The 20854-nt window shown below is 35.0% G+C and overlaps 1 protein-coding gene across 4 annotated transcripts in view; it reads right to left on the reverse strand.

Annotated features, from left to right (window-relative positions):
• dzip1l (DAZ interacting zinc finger protein 1-like) overlaps positions 1 to 20854 on the reverse strand; it is a 300747-nt gene that overhangs the window by 80368 nt on the left and 199525 nt on the right. The gene's annotated exons all lie outside the window — the stretch shown is intronic.

Consider the following 20854-nt stretch of genomic DNA (forward strand, 5'->3'; position numbering starts at 1 on the left):
CTGATGGGTGGTGCTGGACTTGGTTCAAAGAGCTATGAGTGTGCAGGTTAACTGATAGAATGACTGTGAGGAATAATGTGCTCTCTCCTTGGGTATGGGCGTAGAGGCCATTGGACACGCATGACTCCCAAGTCTGGAAGGTGAGAAAGAGCCAATAGGCTTCTAGGAGCGGCTTATACCAAATACAAAGACTGCACACACATACGTACAGACAGTGTGTGCAAAATGTAACTGCCTCAGAGGTCAATCCTACTACTTTAGATGATTGATGCCAGAGTGACCAACCTACGACCCCAATGGCCCTCAGTCCTAACCATCCAATCCTCAAATCCATGGCAACCCAGTCCCATTTGCGCTTATACTCTTGAATTTCATGGGCCTGAAGGTTTGGAAAGGACCATTTTTAGGGCTGCTGCCTCATAAATGGTGGATAAATTCTGAATCAGAACTCCAAGACCCGGCAGTATGTGGGACAGGCAAATCAATGCAAAAGGAATTCAAGAGCCTGGAGTTTCAGCCTCCTCATGCTACTTTGTGAGTGGAGCGGGCGGAGAGGTCAGGAAATGCTGCCTCCAAACTCCTGCTGACCAATGTGTTATCAACCCTAAGACTTCACTCACAATTGATGTTAGACTAACTGGTCTATAGCTATCCGCTTAATCTTCATGGCCTTCCTGAACACAAGTGTTGCATTGGCTTCTCTCATAGGAACGTAGGATTGGTTAGACGAAGAAAGACCGAGATCCACCTGGTTTGCCTTCTATCCGTAGTCGTATTATAATTGAGGTATTAACTAATCATAGCAATCAATCTCTATTAATTGGTCTATAACAAACCAAGACATGATGCGTTGAAAATACCCAATGGTGGAGAGCTTTGGGAACCAAAGGTCCAAAGTTAATCTCCAGCTTCTGGCAGTCAATAATGCACATCTCCACATGTGGGCGGGTGTATGCAAATCAGAGGCAAATGAGTGAAACACATCCTCCTACGTATCTGCTAATGATGCGTCAATAGAGGGCTGGATGATTGGCCCAGGTATCCAGTGTTTAGAGGTCCATGCCAGTGGCGAGGGCGTGCTTCAGACTATTGCCACACTCGGGCCGGAAGGAAGAAGGCAAATTTCCCAAAAAAAATTTGATTATTTTCCCGGCAGCTTGGCGAATTTCTGCCTACCAAGGTGGCAATTCCTGCCCCAATTTTGGCGCAACTTCCCGGTGGAGGCTGGGAAGCCATTTCCCCTTTTTAAAGACCCCAGCGGTAGGGAGGGTGGGGGGCACCTCCATGGTGGGCAGAAATTTCGCCCAACCAGAAAAATCAAGCATAAATTTTACAAGTGGGCTCCCTCTGCAACTTACCAAGACTAAAGCACGGACACACTTGACTTAAACCATTAAATTCTTCCACTGTCGGGTGTGGAGGAGTTGACCATAGCTTCAAGGTGTCTCACAAGTGAGGTGTAAAAGTCTTGTAAATTGATAGTTGTTTCATTTCGATCATGCTTCGATGTTCCTTTGCTGATTTGCCTGATAAGTGAGTAATTCCACCATCTACCTCCATGTGACTGGACCAATGTAGACTCCCTGCCTCTCTACAACTAAAGTGAAGCTTTGTTTCTGGGGTGAATGTTCAATGCAAATATTGTTTTAATTTCTCATCACGTTGCCAATGCCTGGCTTCCTACTGGTTAAATCATCACAGTATGCTCCTGTCCTCAATGCAAACAGTACTTTGGGCTCTGTCATGGTACAACAGGGAAAGGGGACCTGGCACTGGCATAAAAAAAGACTTGCATTTCTATCGCACCTTTCACAACTGTTGTAATGTAGGAAATGTGGCAGCCAATGTGCGCACAGCAAGGTCCCACAAACAACAATGGTTGAGGGATAAATATTGGTCAGGACATTGGGGAGAACTCCTCTGTTCTTCTTCAAATAGTGCCGTGGGATCTTTTACGTCCACCTGAGAGGGCAGACGGGGCCTTGGTTTAATGACTCATCCAAAAGATGGCACCTCCGACAGTGCAACACTCCATCAGTATTGAGTGACAGCCTACATTTTGTGCTCAAGTCTCTGAAGTGGGACTTGAACCCACGACCTTCTGACTCAGAGGCGAGAGTGCTACCATTCAGCCACGGTGAACACCTAAAAAAGGGAAAGGGGCCCTGACACTGGTATAAAAGGGAAAGGGGCCCTGACACTGGTATAAAAGGGAAAGGGGCCCTGACACTGGTATAAAAGGGAAAGGGGCCCTGACACTGGTATAAAAGGGAACGGGGGCCCTGACACTGGTATAAAAGGGAACGGGGGCCCTGACACTGGTATAAAAGGGAACGGGGGCCCTGACACTGGTATAAAAGGGAACGGGGGCCCTGACACTGGTATAAAAGGGAACGGGGGCCCTGACACTGGTATAAAAGGGAAAGGGGCCCTGACACTGGTATAAAAGGGAACGGGGGCCCTGACACTGGTATAAAAGGGAAAGGGGCCCTGACACTGGTATAAAAGGGAACAGGGGCCCTGACACTGGTATAAAAGGGAATGGGGGCCCTGAGACTGGTATGAAAGGGAACGGGGGCCCTGACATGGGTATAAAAGACTAAATGTACAAGAAGTTGTATATAGAAGGTATAAAATTGCTGCTTTATTGCCAGTCAGGCCTGGATCCTGGCTTTTGAAACTGGAACGCTGGCATTTGAAATGTGCAAGTTCCGGAACATGAAGAGAAAAGCACAAAAGGAGGAACATGTAGCAGTTTAAACAGTTGAAGGGCTACAGCTGGGATCGGAAGATGCAGGTGAACTGACTGCTAAGAGGCGAGCACCATCATAAGAGTCGAGACACAAACCAAAACTTCTGGCTGGTGGAGAAGGGAAAACCAAACACAGAGCAGAATAAAGAGAACAGAAAGAAGACTGGGTGAGATAAACAGATAAAACTTGAAGCTGCACGACAGAAAGAATAGAGCTATCACGAGAGTGTGTGTGCCAGGAGAAAGTTACATCAAAAGGAAACTTTACAGCTGAGAAGCAACGACAGGCAGTAATTGAGGGCGGTCGGTCAATTGGTTCAGCCAACATTCCTATTTTAAAACAAAGCGACTGTTAACGATGCTGCCAGGCAATTATTGAAAATACATAATTTAGGGTTTAGGGTTTCGTGTCACAGATTGGGGTTGGGGTTAGAGTTCGAGTTCAGGGCAGGGTATTAGTGTGTGTAAAAAAAATAGGAAAGGTGGATCAGAAATGGTAATAAAAAAGAAAAGGTGGGTCTGGAATTGTAATTCAAAAAAAGAACGCATCTGGATTAATAATTTAAAAAGTAAAGATGAAAGTTGGATCTGGAATGGGAATAAAAAGGGAAAGGAGGATCTGGAATGGGAATTGAAAAAAAAGGGAAAGGTGGATCTGGAATGGGAATTAAAAAAGGGAAAGTTGGATCTGGAATGGGAATAAAAAAGGGAAAGTTGGATTTGGAATGGGAATAAAAAAAAGGAAAGTTGGATCTGGAATGGGAACTAAAAAAAAGGGAAAGTTGGATATGGAATGTGAATTTAAAAAAGGGAAAGGTGGATCCGGAATGGTAATTTTAAAAAAGGAAAGTTGGTTCTGGAATGGTAAAAAAAAGGGAAATTTCGATCTGGAATGGGAATAAAAAGGGAAAGTTGGATCTGGAATGGGAATAAATAAAGGAAATCGGATCTGGAATTGTAAAAAATGGAAAGTTGGATCTGAAAACCGAATAAAAAAGGGAAAGTTGGATCTGGAATGGGAATAAAAAGGGAAAGGAGGATCTGTAATTGTAATAAAAAGTGAAAGCTGGATCTGGAATGGGAATTATAAAGGAAAGTTGGATCTGGAATGGGAATTAAAAAATGGAAAGGTGGATCTGGAATGGGAATTTAAAAAAGGAAAGTTGGATCTGGAATGGGAATTAAAAAAGGGAAAGGTGGATCTGGAATGGGATTTAAAAAAAGGAAAGTTGGATCTGGAATGGTTAAAAAAAGGGAAAGTTGGATCTGGAATGGAAATAAAAAGGGAAAGTTGGATCTGGAATGGTAATAAAAAGGTAAGTTGGATCTGGAATGGTAAAAAGAAGGAAAGTTGGATCTGGAATGGTAATAAAAAAGGCAAAGTTGGATCTGGAATGGTAAAAAGAAGGAAAGTTGGATCTGGAATGGCAATAAAAAAGGCAAAGTTAGATCTGGAATGGTAATAAAAAAGGCAAAGTTGGATCTGGAATGGTAATAAAAAGGGAAAGTTGGATCTGGAATGGGAATTAAAAAAAGGAAAGTTGGATCTGGAATGGGAATAAAAAAAGGAAAGTTGGATCTGGAATGGGAATAAAAAAAAGGGAAAGGTGGATCTGGAATGGGAATTTAAAAAGGAAAGTTGGATCTGGAATGGTAATTAAAAAAGGGAAAGTTGGATCTGGAATGGGAATTTAAAAAAGGAAAGTTGGATCTGGAATGGGAATAAAAAAAGGAAAGTTGGATCTGGAATGGGAATAAAAAAAGGGAAAGGTGGATCTGGAATGGGAATTTTAAAAAAGGAAAGTTGGAACTGGAATGGTAATAAAAAAAAGGGAAAGTTAGACCTGGAATGTTAATAAAAAAGGGAAAGTTGGATTTGGAATGGTAATAAAAAAGGGAAAGTTGGATCTGGAATCGTAAAAAAAAAGGAACGTTGGATCTGGAATGGTAATAAAAAAGGGAAAGTTGGATCTGGAACGGGAATTTTAGAAAGGAAAGTTGGATCTGGAATGGGAATTAGAAAATGGAAAGTTGGATCTGGAATGGTAATGAAAAAAGGGAAAGTTGGATCTGGAATGGGAATCAAAAAAAGGAAAGTTGGATCTGGAATGGGAATTTTAAAAAAGGGACAGTTGGATATGGAATGGGAATTAAAAAGGGAAAGTTGAATCTGGAATGGGAATTTAAAAAGGGAAAGTTGGATCTGGAATGGGAATTAAAAAGGGAAAGTTGGATCTGGAATGGGAATAAAAAAAGGAAAGTTGGATCTGGAATGGGAATAAAAAGGGAACGTTGGATCTGGAATGGGAATAAAAAAAGGAAATTGGATCTAGAATGGTAAAAATATGGAAAGTTGGATCTGAAAACCGAATAAAAAAGGGAAAGTTGGATCTGGAATGGGAATAAAAAGGGAAAGGAGGATCTGGAATGGGAATTGAAAAAAAAGGGAAAGGTGGATCTGGAATGGGAATTAAAAAAGGGAAAGTTGGATCTGGAATGGGAATAAAAAAGGGAAAGTTGGATTTGGAATGGGAATAAAAAAAAGGAAAGTTGGATCTGGAATGGGAACTAAAAAAAAGGGAAAGTTGGATATGGAATGTGAATTTAAAAAAGGGAAAGGTGGATCCGGAATGGTAATTTTAAAAAAGGAAAGTTGGTTCTGGAATGGTAAAAAAAGGGAAATTTCGATCTGGAATGGGAATAAAAAGGGAAAGTTGTATCTGGAATGGGAATAAATAAAGGAAATCGGATCTGGAATTGTAAAAAATGGAAAGTTGGATCTGAAAACCGAATAAAAAAGGGAAAGTTGGATCTGGAATGGGAAAAAAAAGGGAAAGGAGGATCTGTAATTGTAATAAAAAGTGAAAGCTGGATCTGGAATGGGAATTATAAAGGAAAGTTGGATCTGGAATGGGAATAAAAAAAGGGAAAGGTGGATCTGGAATGGGAATTTAAAAAAGGAAAGTTGGATCTGGAATGGGAATTTAAAAAGGGAAAGGTGGATCTGGAATGGGATTTAAAAAAAGGAAAGTTGGATCTGGAATGGTTAAAAAAAGGGAAAGTTGGATCTGGAATGGAAATAAAAAGGGAAAGTTGGATCTGGAATGGTAATAAAAAGGTAAGTTCGATCTGGAATGGTAAAAAGAAGGAAAGTTGGATCTGGAATGGTAATAAAAAAGGCAAAGTTGGATCTGGAATGGTAAAAAGAAGGAAAGTTGGATCTGGAATGGCAATAAAAAAGGAAAGTTGGATCTGGAATGGTAATTAAAAAAGGGGAAGTTGGATCTGGAATGGGAATTAAAAAAAGGAAAGTTGGTTCTGGAATGGGAATTTTAAAAATGGGAAAGTTGGATCTGGAATGGGAACTTAAAAAATGAAAGTTGGATCTGGAATGGTAAAAAGAAGGAAAGTTGGATCTGGAATGGAAATAAAAAGGGAAAGTTGGATCTGGAATGGTTAAAAAAAGGGGAAAGTTGGATCTGGAATGGTAATAAAAAGGGAAAGTTGGATCTGGAATGGGAATAAAAAAGGGAAAGTTGGATCTGTAATTGTAATAAAAAGGGAAAGGAGGATCTGTAAAGCTAATAAAAAATGGAAAGGAGGATCTGGAATGCTAATAAAAAGGAAAGTTCGATCTGGAATGGTAATTAAAAAGGGAAAGTTGGATCTGGAATGGTAGTAAAAAAGGGAAAGTTGGATCTGGAATGGTAAAAAGAAGGAAAGTTGGATCTGGAATGGTAATAAAAAGGAAAGTTGGATCTGGAATGATAATAAAAAGGAAAGTTGGATCTGGAATGATAATTTTAAAAAGGAAATTTGGATCTGGAATGGTAAAAAAAAGGAAAAGTTGGATCTGGAATCGTATAAAAAAGGAAAGTTGGATCTGGAATGGTAATAAAAAAGGAAAGTTGGATCTGGAATGATAATTTAAAAAAGGAAATTTGGATCTGGAATGGTAAAAAAAAGGAAAAGTTGGGTCTGGAATCGTATAAAAAAGGAAAGTTGGATCTGGAATGGTAATAAAAAAGGGAAAGTTGGATCTGGAATGGGAATAAAAAGGAAAGTTGGATCTGGAATGATAATTTTAAAAAGGAAATTTGGATCTGGAATGGTAAAAAAAGGAAAAGTTGGATCTGGAATCGTATAAAAAAGGAAAGTTGGATCTGGAATGGTAATAAAAAAAGGGAAGTTGGATCTGGAATGGTAACAAAAAGGAAAGTTGGATCTGGAATGATAATAAAAAAGGAAAGTTGGATCTGGAATGGTAAAAAAAAGGAAAGTTGGATCTGGAATGATAATTTTAAAAAGGAAATTTGGATCTGGAATGGTAAAAAAAAGGAAAAGTTGGATCTGGAATCGTATAAAAAAGGAAAGTTGGATCTGGAATGGTAAAAAAAGGAAAGATGGATCTGGTATGATAATAAAAAAGGAAATTTGGATCTGGAATCGTAAGAAAAAAGGAACGTTGGATCTGGAATGGTAATAAAAAAGGAAAGTTGGTTCTGGAATGGTAATAAAAAGGAAAAGTTGGATCTGTAATGGTAAAAAAAAGGAAAGTTGGATCTGGAATGGTAATAAAAAGGAACGTTGGATCTGGAATGGTTAAAAAAAGGAAAGTTGGATCTGGAATGGTAATAAAATAGGAAAGTTGGATCTGGAATGGTTAAAAAAAAAGGAAATTTGGATCTGGAATGGTAATAAAAAAAAGGAAATTTCGATCTGGAATGGTAATAATAAAGGAAATTTAGATCTGGAATGGTCAAAAAAAAGGAAATTTGGATCTGGAATGGTAAAAAAAAAGGAAAGTTGGATCTGGAATGGTAAAAAAGAAGGAAATTTGGATCTGGAATGGTAAAAAAAAAAGGAAAAGTTGGATCTGGAATGGTAAAAAAGAAGGAAAGTTGGATCTGGAATGGTAATAAAAAGGAACGTTGGATCTGGAATGGTTAAAAAAAGGAAAGTTGGATCGGGAATGGTAATCAAATAGGAAAGTTGGATCTGGAATGGTTAAAAAAAAGGAAATTTGGATCTGGAATGGTAATAAAAAAAAGGAAATTTCGATCTGGAATGGTAATAATAAAGGAAATTTAGATCTGGAATGGTCAAAAAAAAGGAAATTTGGATCTGGAATGGTAAAAAAAAGGAAAGTTGGATCTGGAATGGTTAAAAAAAGGAAAGTTGGTTCTGGAATGGTAATAAAAAGGAAAAGTTGGATCTGTAATGGTAAAAAAAAGGAAAGTTGGATCTGGAATGGTAATAAATAGGAACGTTGGATCTGGAATGGTTAAAAAAAGGAAAGTTGGATCTGGAATGGTAATAAAAAAAAGGAAATTTCGATCTGGAATGGTAATAATAAAGGAAATTTAGATCTGGAATGGTCAAAAAAAAGGAAATTTGGATCTGGAATGGTAAAAAAAAGGAAAGTTGGATCTGGAATGGTTAAAAAAAGGGGAAAGTTGGATCTGGAATGGTAATAAAAAGGGAAAGTTGGATCTGGAATGGGAATAAATAAAGGAAATCGGATCTGGAATTGTAAAAAATGGAAAGTTGGATCTGAAAACCGAATAAAAAAGGGAAAGTTGGATCTGGAATGGGAAAAAAAAGGGAAAGGAGGATCTGTAATTGTAATAAAAAGTGAAAGCTGGATCTGGAATGGGAATTATAAAGGAAAGTTGGATCTGGAATGGGAATAAAAAAAGGGAAAGTTGGATCTGGAATGGTTAAAAAAAGGGAAATTTCGATCTGGAATGGGAATAAAAAGGGAAAGTTGGATCTGGAATGGGAATAAATAAAGGAAATCGGATCTGGAATTGTAAAAAATGGAAAGTTGGATCTGAAAACCGAATAAAAAAGGGAAAGTTGGATCTGGAATGGGAAAAAAAAGGGAAAGGAGGATCTGTAATTGTAATAAAAAGTGAAAGCTGGATCTGGAATGGGAATTATAAAGGAAAGTTGGATCTGGAATGGGAATAAAAAAAGGGAAAGGTGGATCTGGAATGGGAATTTAAAAAAGGAAAGTTGGATCTGGAATGGGAATTTAACAAGGGAAAGGTGGATCTGGAATGGGATTTAAAAAAAGGAAAGTTGGATCTGGAATGGTAAAAAGAAGGAAAGTTGGATCTGGAATGGCAATAAAAAAGGAAAGTTGGATCTGGAATGGTAATTAAAAAAGGGGAAGTTGGATCTGGAATGGGAATTAAAAAAAGGAAAGTTGGTTCTGGAATGGGAATTTTAAAAATAGGAAAGTTGGATCTGGAATGGGAACTTAAAAAATGAAAGTTGGATCTGGAATGGTAAAAAGAAGGAAAGTTGGATCTGGAATGGAAATAAAAAGGGAAAGTTGGATCTGGAATGGTTAAAAAAAGGGGAAAGTTGGATCTGGAATGGGAATAAAAAGGGAAAGTTGGATCTGGAATGGGAATAAAAAAGGGAAAGTTGGATCTGGAATGGGAATAAAAAAGGGAAAGTTGGATCTGTAATTGTAATAAAAAGGGAAAGGAGGATCTGTAAAGCTAATAAAAAATGGAAAGGAGGATCTGGAATGCTAATAAAAAGGAAAGTTCGATCTGGAATGGTAATAAAAAAGGGAAAGTTGGATCTGGAATGGTAGTAAAAAAGGGAAAGTTGGATCTGGAATGGTAAAAAGAAGGAAAGTTGGATCTGGAATGGTAATAAAAAGGAAAGTTGGATCTGGAATGATAATAAAAAGGAAATTTGGATCTGGAATGGTAAAAAAAAGGAAAAGTTGGATCTGGAATCGTATAAAAAAGGAAAGTTGGATCTGGAATGGTAATAAAAAAGGAAAGTTGGATCTGGAATGATAATTTAAAAAAGGAAATTTGGATCTGGAATGGTAAAAAAAAGGAAAAGTTGGGTCTGGAATCGTATAAAAAAGGAAAGTTGGATCTGGAATGGTAATAAAAAAGGGAAAGTTGGATCTGGAATGGGAATAAAAAGGAAAGTTGGATCTGGAATGATAATTTTAAAAAGGAAATTTGGATCTGGAATGGTAAAAAAAAGGAAAAGTTGGATCTGGAATCGTATAAAAAAGGAAAGTTGGATCTGGAATGGTAATAAAAAAAGGGAAGTTGGATCTGGAATGGTAACAAAAAGGAAAGTTGGATCTGGAATGATAATAAAAAAGGAAAGTTGGATCTGGAATGGTAAAAAAAAGGAAAGTTGGATCTGGAATGATAATTTTAAAAAGGAAATTTGGATCTGGAATGGTAAAAAAAAGGAAAAGTTGGATCTGGAATCGTATAAAAAAGGAAAGTTGGATCTGGAATGGTAAAAAAAGGAAAGTTGGATCTGTTATGATAATAAAAAAAGGAAATTTGGATCTGGAATCGTAAGAAAAAAGGAACGTTGGATCTGGAATGGTAATAAAAAAGGAAAGTTGGTTCTGGAATGGTAATAAAAAGGAAAAGTTGGATCTGTAATGGTAAAAAAAAGGAAAGTTGGATCTGGAATGGTAATAAAAAGGAACGTTGGATCTGGAATGGTTAAAAAAAGGAAAGTTGGATCTGGAATGGTAATAAAATAGGAAAGTTGGATCTGGAATGGTTAAAAAAAAAAGGAAATTTGGATCTGGAATGGTAAAAAAAGGAAAGTTGGATCTGGTATGATAATAAAAAAAGGAAATTTGGATCTGGAATCGTAAGAAAAAAGGAACGTTGGATCTGGAATGGTAATAAAAAAGGAAAGTTGGTTCTGGAATGGTAATAAAAAGGAAAAGTTGGATCTGTAATGGTAAAAAAAAGGAAAGTTGGATCTGGAATGGTAATAAAAAGGAACGTTGGATCTGGAATGGTTAAAAAAAGGAAAGTTGGATCTGGAATGGTAATAAAATAGGAAAGTTGGATCTGGAATGGTTAAAAAAAAAAGGAAATTTGGATCTGGAATGGTAATAAAAAAAAGGAAATTTCGATCTGGAATGGTAATAATAAAGGAAATTTAGATCTGGAATGGTCAAAAAAAAGGAAATTTGGATCTGGAATGGTAAAAAAAAAGGAAAGTTGGATCTGGAATGGTAAAAAAGAAGGAAATTTGGATCTGGAATGGTAAAAAAAAAAGGAAAAGTTGGATCTGGAATGGTAAAAAAGAAGGAAAGTTGGATCTGGAATGGTAATAAAAAGGAACGTTGGATCTGGAATGGTTAAAAAAAGGAAAGTTGGATCTGGAATGGTAATAAAATAGGAAAGTTGGATCTGGAATGGTTAAAAAAAAGGAAATTTGGATCTGGAATGGTAATAAAAAAAAGGAAATTTCGATCTGGAATGGTAATAATAAAGGAAATTTAGATCTGGAATGGTAAAAAAAAAGGATATTTGGATCTGGAATGGTAAAAAAAAGGAAAGTTGGATCTGGAATGGTAAAAAAGAAGGAAATTTGGATCTGGAATGGTAATAAAAAGGAACGTTGGATCTGGAATGGTTAAAAAAAGGAAAGTTGGATCTGGAATGGTAATAAAAAGGAACGTTGGATCTGGAATGGTTAAAAAAAGGAAAGTTGGTTCTGGAATGGTAATAAAAAGGAAAAGTTGGATCTGTAATGGTAAAAAAAAGGAAAGTTGGATCTGGAATGGTAATAAATAGGAACGTTGGATCTGGAATGGTTAAAAAAAGGAAAGTTGGATCTGGAATGGTAATAAAATAGGAAAGTTGGATCTGGAATGGTTAAAAAAAGGAAATTTGGATCTGGAATGGTAATAAAAAAAAGGAAATTTCGATCTGGAATGGTAATAATAAAGGAAATTTAGATCTGGAATGGTCAAAAAAAAGGAAATTTGGATCTGGAATGGTAAAAAAAAAGGAAAGTTGGATCTGGAATGGTAAAAAAGAAGGAAATTTGGATCTGGAATGGTAAAAAAAAAGGAAAAGTTGGATCTGGAATGGTAAAAAAGAAGGAAAGTTGGATCTGGAATGGTAATAAAAAGGAACGTTGGATCTGGAATGGTTAAAAAAAGGAAAGTTGGATCTGGAATGGTAATAAAATAGGAAAGTTGGATCTGGAATGGTTAAAAAAAAGGAAATTTGGATCTGGAATGGTAATTTAAAAAAAGGAAATTTCGATCTGGAATGGTAATAATAAAGGAAATTTAGATCTGGAATGGTAAAAAAAAAAGGAAATTTGGATCTGGAATGGTAAAAAAAAAAGGAAAGTTGGATCTGGAATGGTAAAAAAGAAGGAAATTTGGATCTGGAATGGTAAAAAAAAAGGAAAAGTAGGATCTGGAATGGTAAAAAATAAGCAAAGTTGGATCTGGAATGGTAATAAAAAGGAACGTTGGATCTGGAATGGTTAAAAAAAGGAAAGTTGGATCTGGAATGGTAATAAAATAGGAAAGTTGGATCTGGAATGGTTAAAAAAAAGGAAATTTGGATCTGGAATGGTAATAAAAAAAAGGAAATTTCGATCTGGAATGGTAATAATAAAGGAAATTTAGATCTGGAATGGTCAAAAAAAAGGAAATTTGGATCTGGAATGGTAAAAAAAAAGGAAAGTTGGATCTGGAATGGTAAAAAAGAAGGAAATTTGGATCTGGAATGGTAAAAAAAAAAGGAAAAGTTGGATCTGGAATGGTAAAAAAGAAGGAAAGTTGGATCTGGAATGGTAATAAAAAGGAACGTTGGATCTGGAATGGTTAAAAAAAAGGAAATTTGGATCTGGAATGGTAATTTAAAAAAAGGAAATTTCGATCTGGAATGGTAATAATAAAGGAAATTTAGATCTGGAATGGTAAAAAAAAAAGGAAATTTGGATCTGGAATGGTAAAAAAAAAGGAAAGTTGGATCTGGAATGGTAAAAAAGAAGGAAATTTGGATCTGGAATGGTAAAAAAAAAGGAAAAGTAGGATCTGGAATGGTAAAAAATAAGCAAAGTTGGACCTGGAATGGTAATAAAAAGGAACGTTGGATCTGGAATGGTTAAAAAAAGGAAAGTTGGATCTGGAATGGTAATAAAATAGGAAAGTTGGATCTGGAATGGTTAAAAAAAAGGAAATTTGGATCTGGAATGGTAATAAAAAAAAGGAAATTTCGATCTGGAATGGTAATAATAAAGGAAATTTAGATCTGGAATGGTCACAAAAAGGAAATTTGGATCTGGAATGGTAAAAAAAGGAAAGTTGGATCTGGAATGGTAAAAAAGAAGGAAATTTGGATCTGGAATGGTAAAAAAAAAAGGAAAAGTTGGATCTGGAATGGTAAAAAAGAAGGAAAGTTGGATCTGGAATGGTAATAAAAAGGAACGTTGGATCTGGAATGGTTAAAAAAAGGAAAGTTGGATCTGTAATGGTAATAAAAAGGAACGTTGGATCTGGAATGGTTAAAAAAAGGAAAGTTGGTTCTGGAATGGTAATAAAAAGGAAAAGTTGGATCTGTAATGGTAAAAAAAAGGAAAGTTGGATCTGGAATGGTAATAAAAAGGAACGTTGGATCTGGAATGGTTAAAAAAAGGAAAGTTGGATCTGAAATGGTAATAAAATAGGAAAGTTGGACCTGGAATGGTTAAAAAAAAGGAAATTTGGATCTGGAATGGTAATAAAAAAAAGGAAATTTCGATCTGGAATGGTAATAATAAAGGAAATTTAGATCTGGAATGGTCAAAAAAAAGGAAATTTGGATCTGGAATGGTAAAAAAAAAGGAAAGTTGGATCTGGAATGGTAAAAAAGAAGGAAATTTGGATCTGGAATGGTAAAAAAAAAGGAAAGTTGGATCTGGAATGGTAAAAAAGAAGGAAATTTGGATCTGGAAAGGTAAAAAAAAAGGAAAAGTTGGATCTGGAATGGTAAAAAAGAAGGAAAGTTGGATCTGGAATGGTAATAAAAAGGAACGTTGGATCTGGAATGGTTAAAAAAAGGAAAGTTGGATCTGGAATGGTAATAAAATAGGAAAGTTGGATCTGGAATGGTTAAAAAAAAGGAAATTTGGATCTGGAATGGTAATAAAAAACAAGGAAATTTCGATCTGGAATGGTTAAAAAAAAAGGAAATTTGGATCTGGAATGGTAAAAAAAAAGGAAAGTTCGATCTGGAATGGTAATAAAAAAGGGAAAGTTGGATCTGGAATGGTAGTAAAAAAGGGAAAGTTGGATCTGGAATGGTAAAAAGAAGGAAAGTTGGATCTGGAATGGTAATAAAAAGGAAAGTTGGATCTGGAATGATAATAAAAAGGAAAGTTGGATCTGGAATGATAATTTTAAAAAGGAAATTTGGATCTGGAATGGTAAAAAAAAGGAAAAGTTGGATCTGGAATCGTATAAAAAAGGAAAGTTGGATCTGGAATGGTAATAAAAAAGGAAAGTTGGATCTGGAATGATAATTTAAAAAAGGAAATTTGGATCTGGAATGGTAAAAAAAAGGAAAAGTTGGGTCTGGAATCGTATAAAAAAGGAAAGTTGGATCTGGAATGGTAATAAAAAAGGGAAAGTTGGATCTGGAATGGGAATAAAAAGGAAAGTTGGATCTGGAATGATAATTTTAAAAAGGAAATTTGGATCTGGAATGGTAAAAAAAGGAAAAGTTGGATCTGGAATCGTATAAAAAAGGAAAGTTGGATCTGGAATGGTAATAAAAAAAGGGAAGTTGGATCTGGAATGGTAACAAAAAGGAAAGTTGGATCTGGAATGATAATAAAAAAGGAAAGTTGGATCTGGAATGGTAAAAAAAAGGAAAGTTGGATCTGGAATGATAATTTTAAAAAGGAAATTTGGATCTGGAATGGTAAAAAAAAGGAAAAGTTGGATCTGGAATCGTATAAAAAAGGAAAGTTGGATCTGGAATGGTAAAAAAAGGAAAGATGGATCTGGTATGATAATAAAAAAGGAAATTTGGATCTGGAATCGTAAGAAAAAAGGAACGTTGGATCTGGAATGGTAATAAAAAAGGAAAGTTGGTTCTGGAATGGTAATAAAAAGGAAAAGTTGGATCTGTAATGGTAAAAAAAAGGAAAGTTGGATCTGGAATGGTAATAAAAAGGAACGTTGGATCTGGAATGGTTAAAAAAAGGAAAGTTGGATCTGGAATGGTAATAAAATAGGAAAGTTGGATCTGGAATGGTTAAAAAAAAGGAAATTTGGATCTGGAATGGTAATAAAAAAAAGGAAATTTCGATCTGGAATGGTAATAATAAAGGAAATTTAGATCTGGAATGGTCAAAAAAAAGGAAATTTGGATCTGGAATGGTAAAAAAAAGGAAAGTTGGATCTGGAATGGTTAAAAAAAGGAAAGTTGGTTCTGGAATGGTAATAAAAAGGAAAAGTTGGATCTGTAATGGTAAAAAAAAGGAAAGTTGGATCTGGAATGGTTAAAAAAAGGAAAGTTGGATCTGGAATGGTAATAAAAAAAAGGAAATTTCGATCTGGAATGGTAATAATAAAGGAAATTTAGATCTGGAATGGTCAAAAAAAAGGAAATTTGGATCTGGAATGGTAAAAAAAGGGAAATTTCGATCTGGAATGGGAATAAAAAGGGAAAGTTGGATCTGGAATGGGAATAAATAAAGGAAATCGGATCTGGAATTGTAAAAAATGGAAAGTTGGATCTGAAAACCGAATAAAAAAGGGAAAGTTGGATCTGGAATGGGAAAAAAAAGGGAAAGGAGGATCTGTAATTGTAATAAAAAGTGAAAGCTGGATCTGGAATGGGAATTATAAAGGAAAGTTGGATCTGGAATGGGAATAAAAAAAGGGAAAGGTGGATCTGGAATGGGAATTTAAAAAAGGAAAGTTGGATCTGGAATGGGAATTTAACAAGGGAAAGGTGGATCTGGAATGGGATTTAAAAAAAGGAAAGTTGGATCTGGAATGGTAAAAAGAAGGAAAGTTGGATCTGGAATGGCAATAAAAAAGGAAAGTTGGATCTGGAATGGTAATTAAAAAAGGGGAAGTTGGATCTGGAATGGGAATTTAAAAAAGGAAAGTTGGTTCTGGAATGGGAATTTTAAAAATAGGAAAGTTGGATCTGGAATGGGAACTTAAAAAATGAAAGTTGGATCTGGAATGGTAAAAAGAAGGAAAGTTGGATCTGGAATGGAAATAAAAAGGGAAAGTTGGATCTGGAATGGTTAAAAAAAGGGGAAAGTTGGATCTGGAATGGTAATAAAAAGGGAAAGTTGGATCTGGAATGGGAATAAAAAAGGGAAAGTTGGATCTGGAATGGGAATAAAAAAGGGAAAGTTGGATCTGTAATTGTAATAAAAAGGGAAAGGAGGATCTGTAAAGCTAATAAAAAATGGAAAGGAGGATCTGGAATGCGAATAAAAAGGAAAGTTCGATCTGGAATGGTAATAAAAAAGGGAAAGTTGGATCTGGAATGGTAGTAAAAAAAGGGAAAGTTGGATCTGGAATGGTAAAAAGAAGGAAAGTTGGATCTGGAATGGTAATAAAAAGGAAAGTTGGATCTGGAATGATAATAAAAAGGAAATTTGGATCTGGAATGGTAAAAAAAGGAAAAGTTGGATCTGGAATCGTATAAAAAAGGAAAGTTGGATCTGGAATGGTAATAAAAAAGGAAAGTTGGATCTGGAATGATAATTTAAAAAAGGAAATTTGGATCTGGAATGGTAAAAAAAAGGAAAAGTTGGGTCTGGAATCGTATAAAAAAGGAAAGTTGGATCTGGAATGGTAATAAAAAAGGGAAAGTTGGATCTGGAATGGGAATAAAAAGGAAAGTTGGATCTGGAATGATAATTTTAAAAAGGAAATTTGGATCTGGAATGGTAAAAAAAAGGAAAAGTTGGATCTGGAATCGTATAAAAAAGGAAAGTTGGATCTGGAATGGTAATAAAAAAAGGGAAGTTGGATCTGGAATGGTAACAAAAAGGAAAGTTGGATCTGGAATGATAATAAAAAAGGAAAGTTGGATCTGGAATGGTAAAAAAAAGGAAAGTTGGATCTGGAATGATAATTTTAAAAAGGAAATTTGGATCTGGAATGGTAAAAAAAAGGAAAAGTTGGATCTGGAATCGTATAAAAAAGGAAAGTTGGATCTGGAATGGTAAAAAAAGGAAAGTTGGATCTGGTATGATAATAAAAAAAGGAAATTTGGTTCTGGAATCGTAAGAAAAAAGGAACGTTGGATCTGGAATGGTAATAAAAAAGGAAAGTTGGTTCTGGAATGGTAATAAAAAGGAAAAGTTGGATCTGTAATGGTAAAAAAAAGGAAAGTTGGATCTGGAATGGTAATAAAAAGGAACGTTGGATCTGGAATGGTTAAAAAAAGGAAAGTTGGATCTGGAATTGTAATAAAATAGGAAAGTTGGATCTGGAATGGTTAAAAAAAAAGGAAATTTGGATCTGGAATGGTAATAAAAAAAAGGAAATTTCGATCTGGAATGGTAATAATAAAGGAAATTTAGATCTGGAATGGTCAAAAAAAAGGAAATTTGGATCTGGAATGGTAAAAAAAAAGGAAAGTTGTATCTGGAATGGTAAAAAAGAAGGAAATTTGGATCTGGAATGGTAAAAAAAAAAGGAAAAGTTGGATCTGGAATGGTAAAAAAGAAGGAAAGTTGGATCTGGAATGGTAATAAAAAGGAACGTTGGATCTGGAATGGTTAAAAAAAGGAAAGTTGGATCTGGAATGGTAATAAAATAGGAAAGTTGGATCTGGAATGGTTAAAAAAAAGGAAATTTGGATCTGGAATGGTAATAAAAAAAAGGAAATTTCGATCTGGAATGGTAATAATAAAGGAAATTTAGATCTGGAATGGTCAAAAAAAAGGAAATTTGGATCTGGAATGGTAAAAAAAAGGAAAGTTGGATCTGGAATGGTAAAAAAGAAGGAAATTTGGATCTGGAATGGTAATAAAAAGGAACGTTGGATCTGGAATGGTTAAAAAAAGGAAAGTTGGATCTGGAATGGTAATAAAAAGGAACGTTGGATCTGGAATGGTTAAAAAAGGAAAGTTGGTTCTGGAATGGTAATAAAAAGGAAAAGTTGGATCTGTAATGGTAAAAAAAAGGAAAGTTGGATCTGGAATGGTAATAAATAGGAACGTTGGATCTGGAATGGTTAAAAAAAGGAAAGTTGGATCTGGAATGGTAATAAAATAGGAAAGTTGGATCTGGAATGGTTAAAAAAAGGAAATTTGGATCTGGAATGGTAATAAAAAAAAGGAAATTTCGATCTGGAATGGTAATAATAAAGGAAATTTAGATCTGGAATGGTCAAAAAAAAGGAAATTTGGATCTGGAATGGTAAAAAAAAAGGAAAGTTGGATCTGGAATGGTAAAAAAGAAGGAAATTTGGATCTGGAATGGTAAAAAAAAAGGAAAAGTTGGATCTGGAATGGTAAAAAAGAAGGAAAGTTGGATCTGGAATGGTAATAAAAAGGAACGTTGGATCTGGAATGGTTAAAAAAAGGAAAGTTGGATCTGGTATGGTAATAAAATAGGAAAGTTGGATCTGGAATGGTTAAAAAAAAGGAAATTTGGATCTGGAATGGTAATTAAAAAAAAGGAAATTTCGATCTGGAATGGTAATAATAAAGGAAATTTAGATCTGGAATGGTAAAAAAAAAAGGAAATTTGGATCTGGAATGGTAAAAAAAAAGGAAAGTTGGATCTGGAATGGTAAAAAAGAAGGAAATTTGGATCTGGAATGGTAAAAAAAAAGGAAAAGTAGGATCTGGAATGGTAAAAAATAAGCAAAGTTGGATCTGGAATGGTAATAAAAAGGAACGTTGGATCTGGAATGGTTAAAAAAAGGAAAGTTGGATCTGGAATGGTAATAAAATAGGAAAGTTGGATCTGGAATGGTTAAAAAAAAGGAAATTTGGATCTGGAATGGTAATAAGAAAAAGGAAATATCGATCTGGAATGGTAATAATAAAGGAAATTTAGATCTGGAATGGTCAGAAAAAGGAAATTTGGATCTGGAATGGTAAAAAAAAAGGAAAGTTGGATCTGGAATGGTAAAAAAGAAGGAAATTTGGATCTGGAATGGTAAAAAAAAAAGGAAAAGTTGGATCTGGAATGGTAAAAAAGAAGGAAAGTTGGATCTGGAATGGTAATAAAAAGGAACGTTGGATCTGGAATGGTTAAAAAAAGGAAAGTTGGATCTGTAATGGTAATAAAAAGGAACGTTGGATCTGGAATGGTTAAAAAAAGGAAAGTTGGTTCTGGAATGGTAATAAAAAGGAAAAGTTGGATCTGTAATGGTAAAAAAAAGGAAAGTTGGATCTGGAATGGTAATAAAAAGGAACGTTGGATCTGGAATGGTAATAAAAAGGAAAGTTGGATCTGGAATGATAATTTAAAAAAGGAAATTTGGATCTGGAATGGTAAAAAAAAGGAAAAGTTGGGTCTGGAATCGTATAAAAAAGGAAAGTTGGATCTGGAATGGTAATAAAAAAGGGAAAGTTGGATCTGGAATGGGAATAAAAAGGAAAGTTGGATCTGGAATGATAATTTTAAAAAGGAAATTTGGATCTGGAATGGTAAAAAAAGGAAAAGTTGGATCTGGAATCGTATAAAAAAGGAAAGTTGGATCTGGAATGGTAATAAAAAAAGGGAAGTTGGATCTGGAATGGTAACAAAAAGGAAAGTTGGATCTGGAATGATAATAAAAAAGGAAAGTTGGATCTGGAATGGTAAAAAAAAGGAAAGTTGGATCTGGAATGATAATTTTAAAAAGGAAATTTGGATCTGGAATGGTAAAAAAAAGGAAAAGTTGGATCTGGAATCGTATAAAAAAGGAAAGTTGGATCTGGAATGGTAAAAAAAGGAAAGATGGATCTGGTATGATAATAAAAAAGGAAATTTGGATCTGGAATCGTAAGAAAAAAGGAACGTTGGATCTGGAATGGTAATAAAAAAGGAAAGTTGGTTCTGGAATGGTAATAAAAAGGAAAAGTTGGATCTGTAATGGTAAAAAAAAGGAAAGTTGGATCTGGAATGGTAATAAAAAGGAACGTTGGATCTGGAATGGTTAAAAAAAGGAAAGTTGGATCTGGAATGGTAATAAAATAGGAAAGTTGGATCTGGAATGGTTAAAAAAAAGGAAATTTGGATCTGGAATGGTAATAAAAAAAAGGAAATTTCGATCTGGAATGGTAATAATAAAGGAAATTTAGATCTGGAATGGTCAAAAAAAAGGAAATTTGGATCTGGAATGGTAAAAAAAAAAAAGGAAAGTTGGATCTGGAATGGTAAAAAAGAAGGAAATTTGGATCTGGAATGGTAAAAAAAAAAGGAAAAGTTGGATCTGGAATGGTAAAAAAGAAGGAAAGTTGGATCTGGAATGGTAATAAAAAGGAACGTTGGATCTGGAATGGTTAAAAAAAGGAAAGTTGGATCTGGAATGGTAATCAAATAGGAAAGTTGGATCTGGAATGGTTAAAAAAAAGGAAATTTGGATCTGGAATGGTAATAAAAAAAAGGAAATTTCGATCTGGAATGGTAATAATAAAGGAAATTTAGATCTGGAATGGTCAAAAAAAAGGAAATTTGGATCTGGAATGGTAAAAAAAAGGAAAGTTGGATCTGGAATGGTTAAAAAAAGGAAAGTTGGTTCTGGAATGGTAATAAAAAGGAAAAGTTGGATCTGTAATGGTAAAAAAAAGGAAAGTTGGATCTGGAATGGTTAAAAAAAGGAAAGTTGGATCTGGAATGGTAATAAAAAAAAGGAAATTTCGATCTGGAATGGTAATAATAAAGGAAATTTAGATCTGGAATGGTCAAAAAAAAGGAAATTTGGATCTGGAATGGTAAAAAAAGGGAAATTTCGATCTGGAATGGGAATAAAAAGGGAAAGTTGGATCTGAAATGGGAATAAATAAAGGAAATCGGATCTGGAATTGTAAAAAATGGAAAGTTGGATCTGAAAACCGAATAAAAAAGGGAAAGTTGGATCTGGAATGGGAAAAAAAAGGGAAAGGAGGATCTGTAATTGTAATAAAAAGTGAAAGCTGGATCTGGAATGGGAATTATAAAGGAAAGTTGGATCTGGAATGGGAATAAAAAAAGGGAAAGGTGGATCTGGAATGGGAATTTAAAAAAGGAAAGTTGGATCTGGAATGGGAATTTAACAAGGGAAAGGTGGATCTGGAATGGGATTTAAAAAAAGGAAAGTTGGATCTGGAATGGTAAAAAGAAGGAAA

The sequence above is a fragment of the Heptranchias perlo genome, chromosome 13 (genome assembly GCF_035084215.1).
Source record: "Heptranchias perlo isolate sHepPer1 chromosome 13, sHepPer1.hap1, whole genome shotgun sequence".
Taxonomy (NCBI): domain Eukaryota; kingdom Metazoa; phylum Chordata; class Chondrichthyes; order Hexanchiformes; family Hexanchidae; genus Heptranchias; species Heptranchias perlo.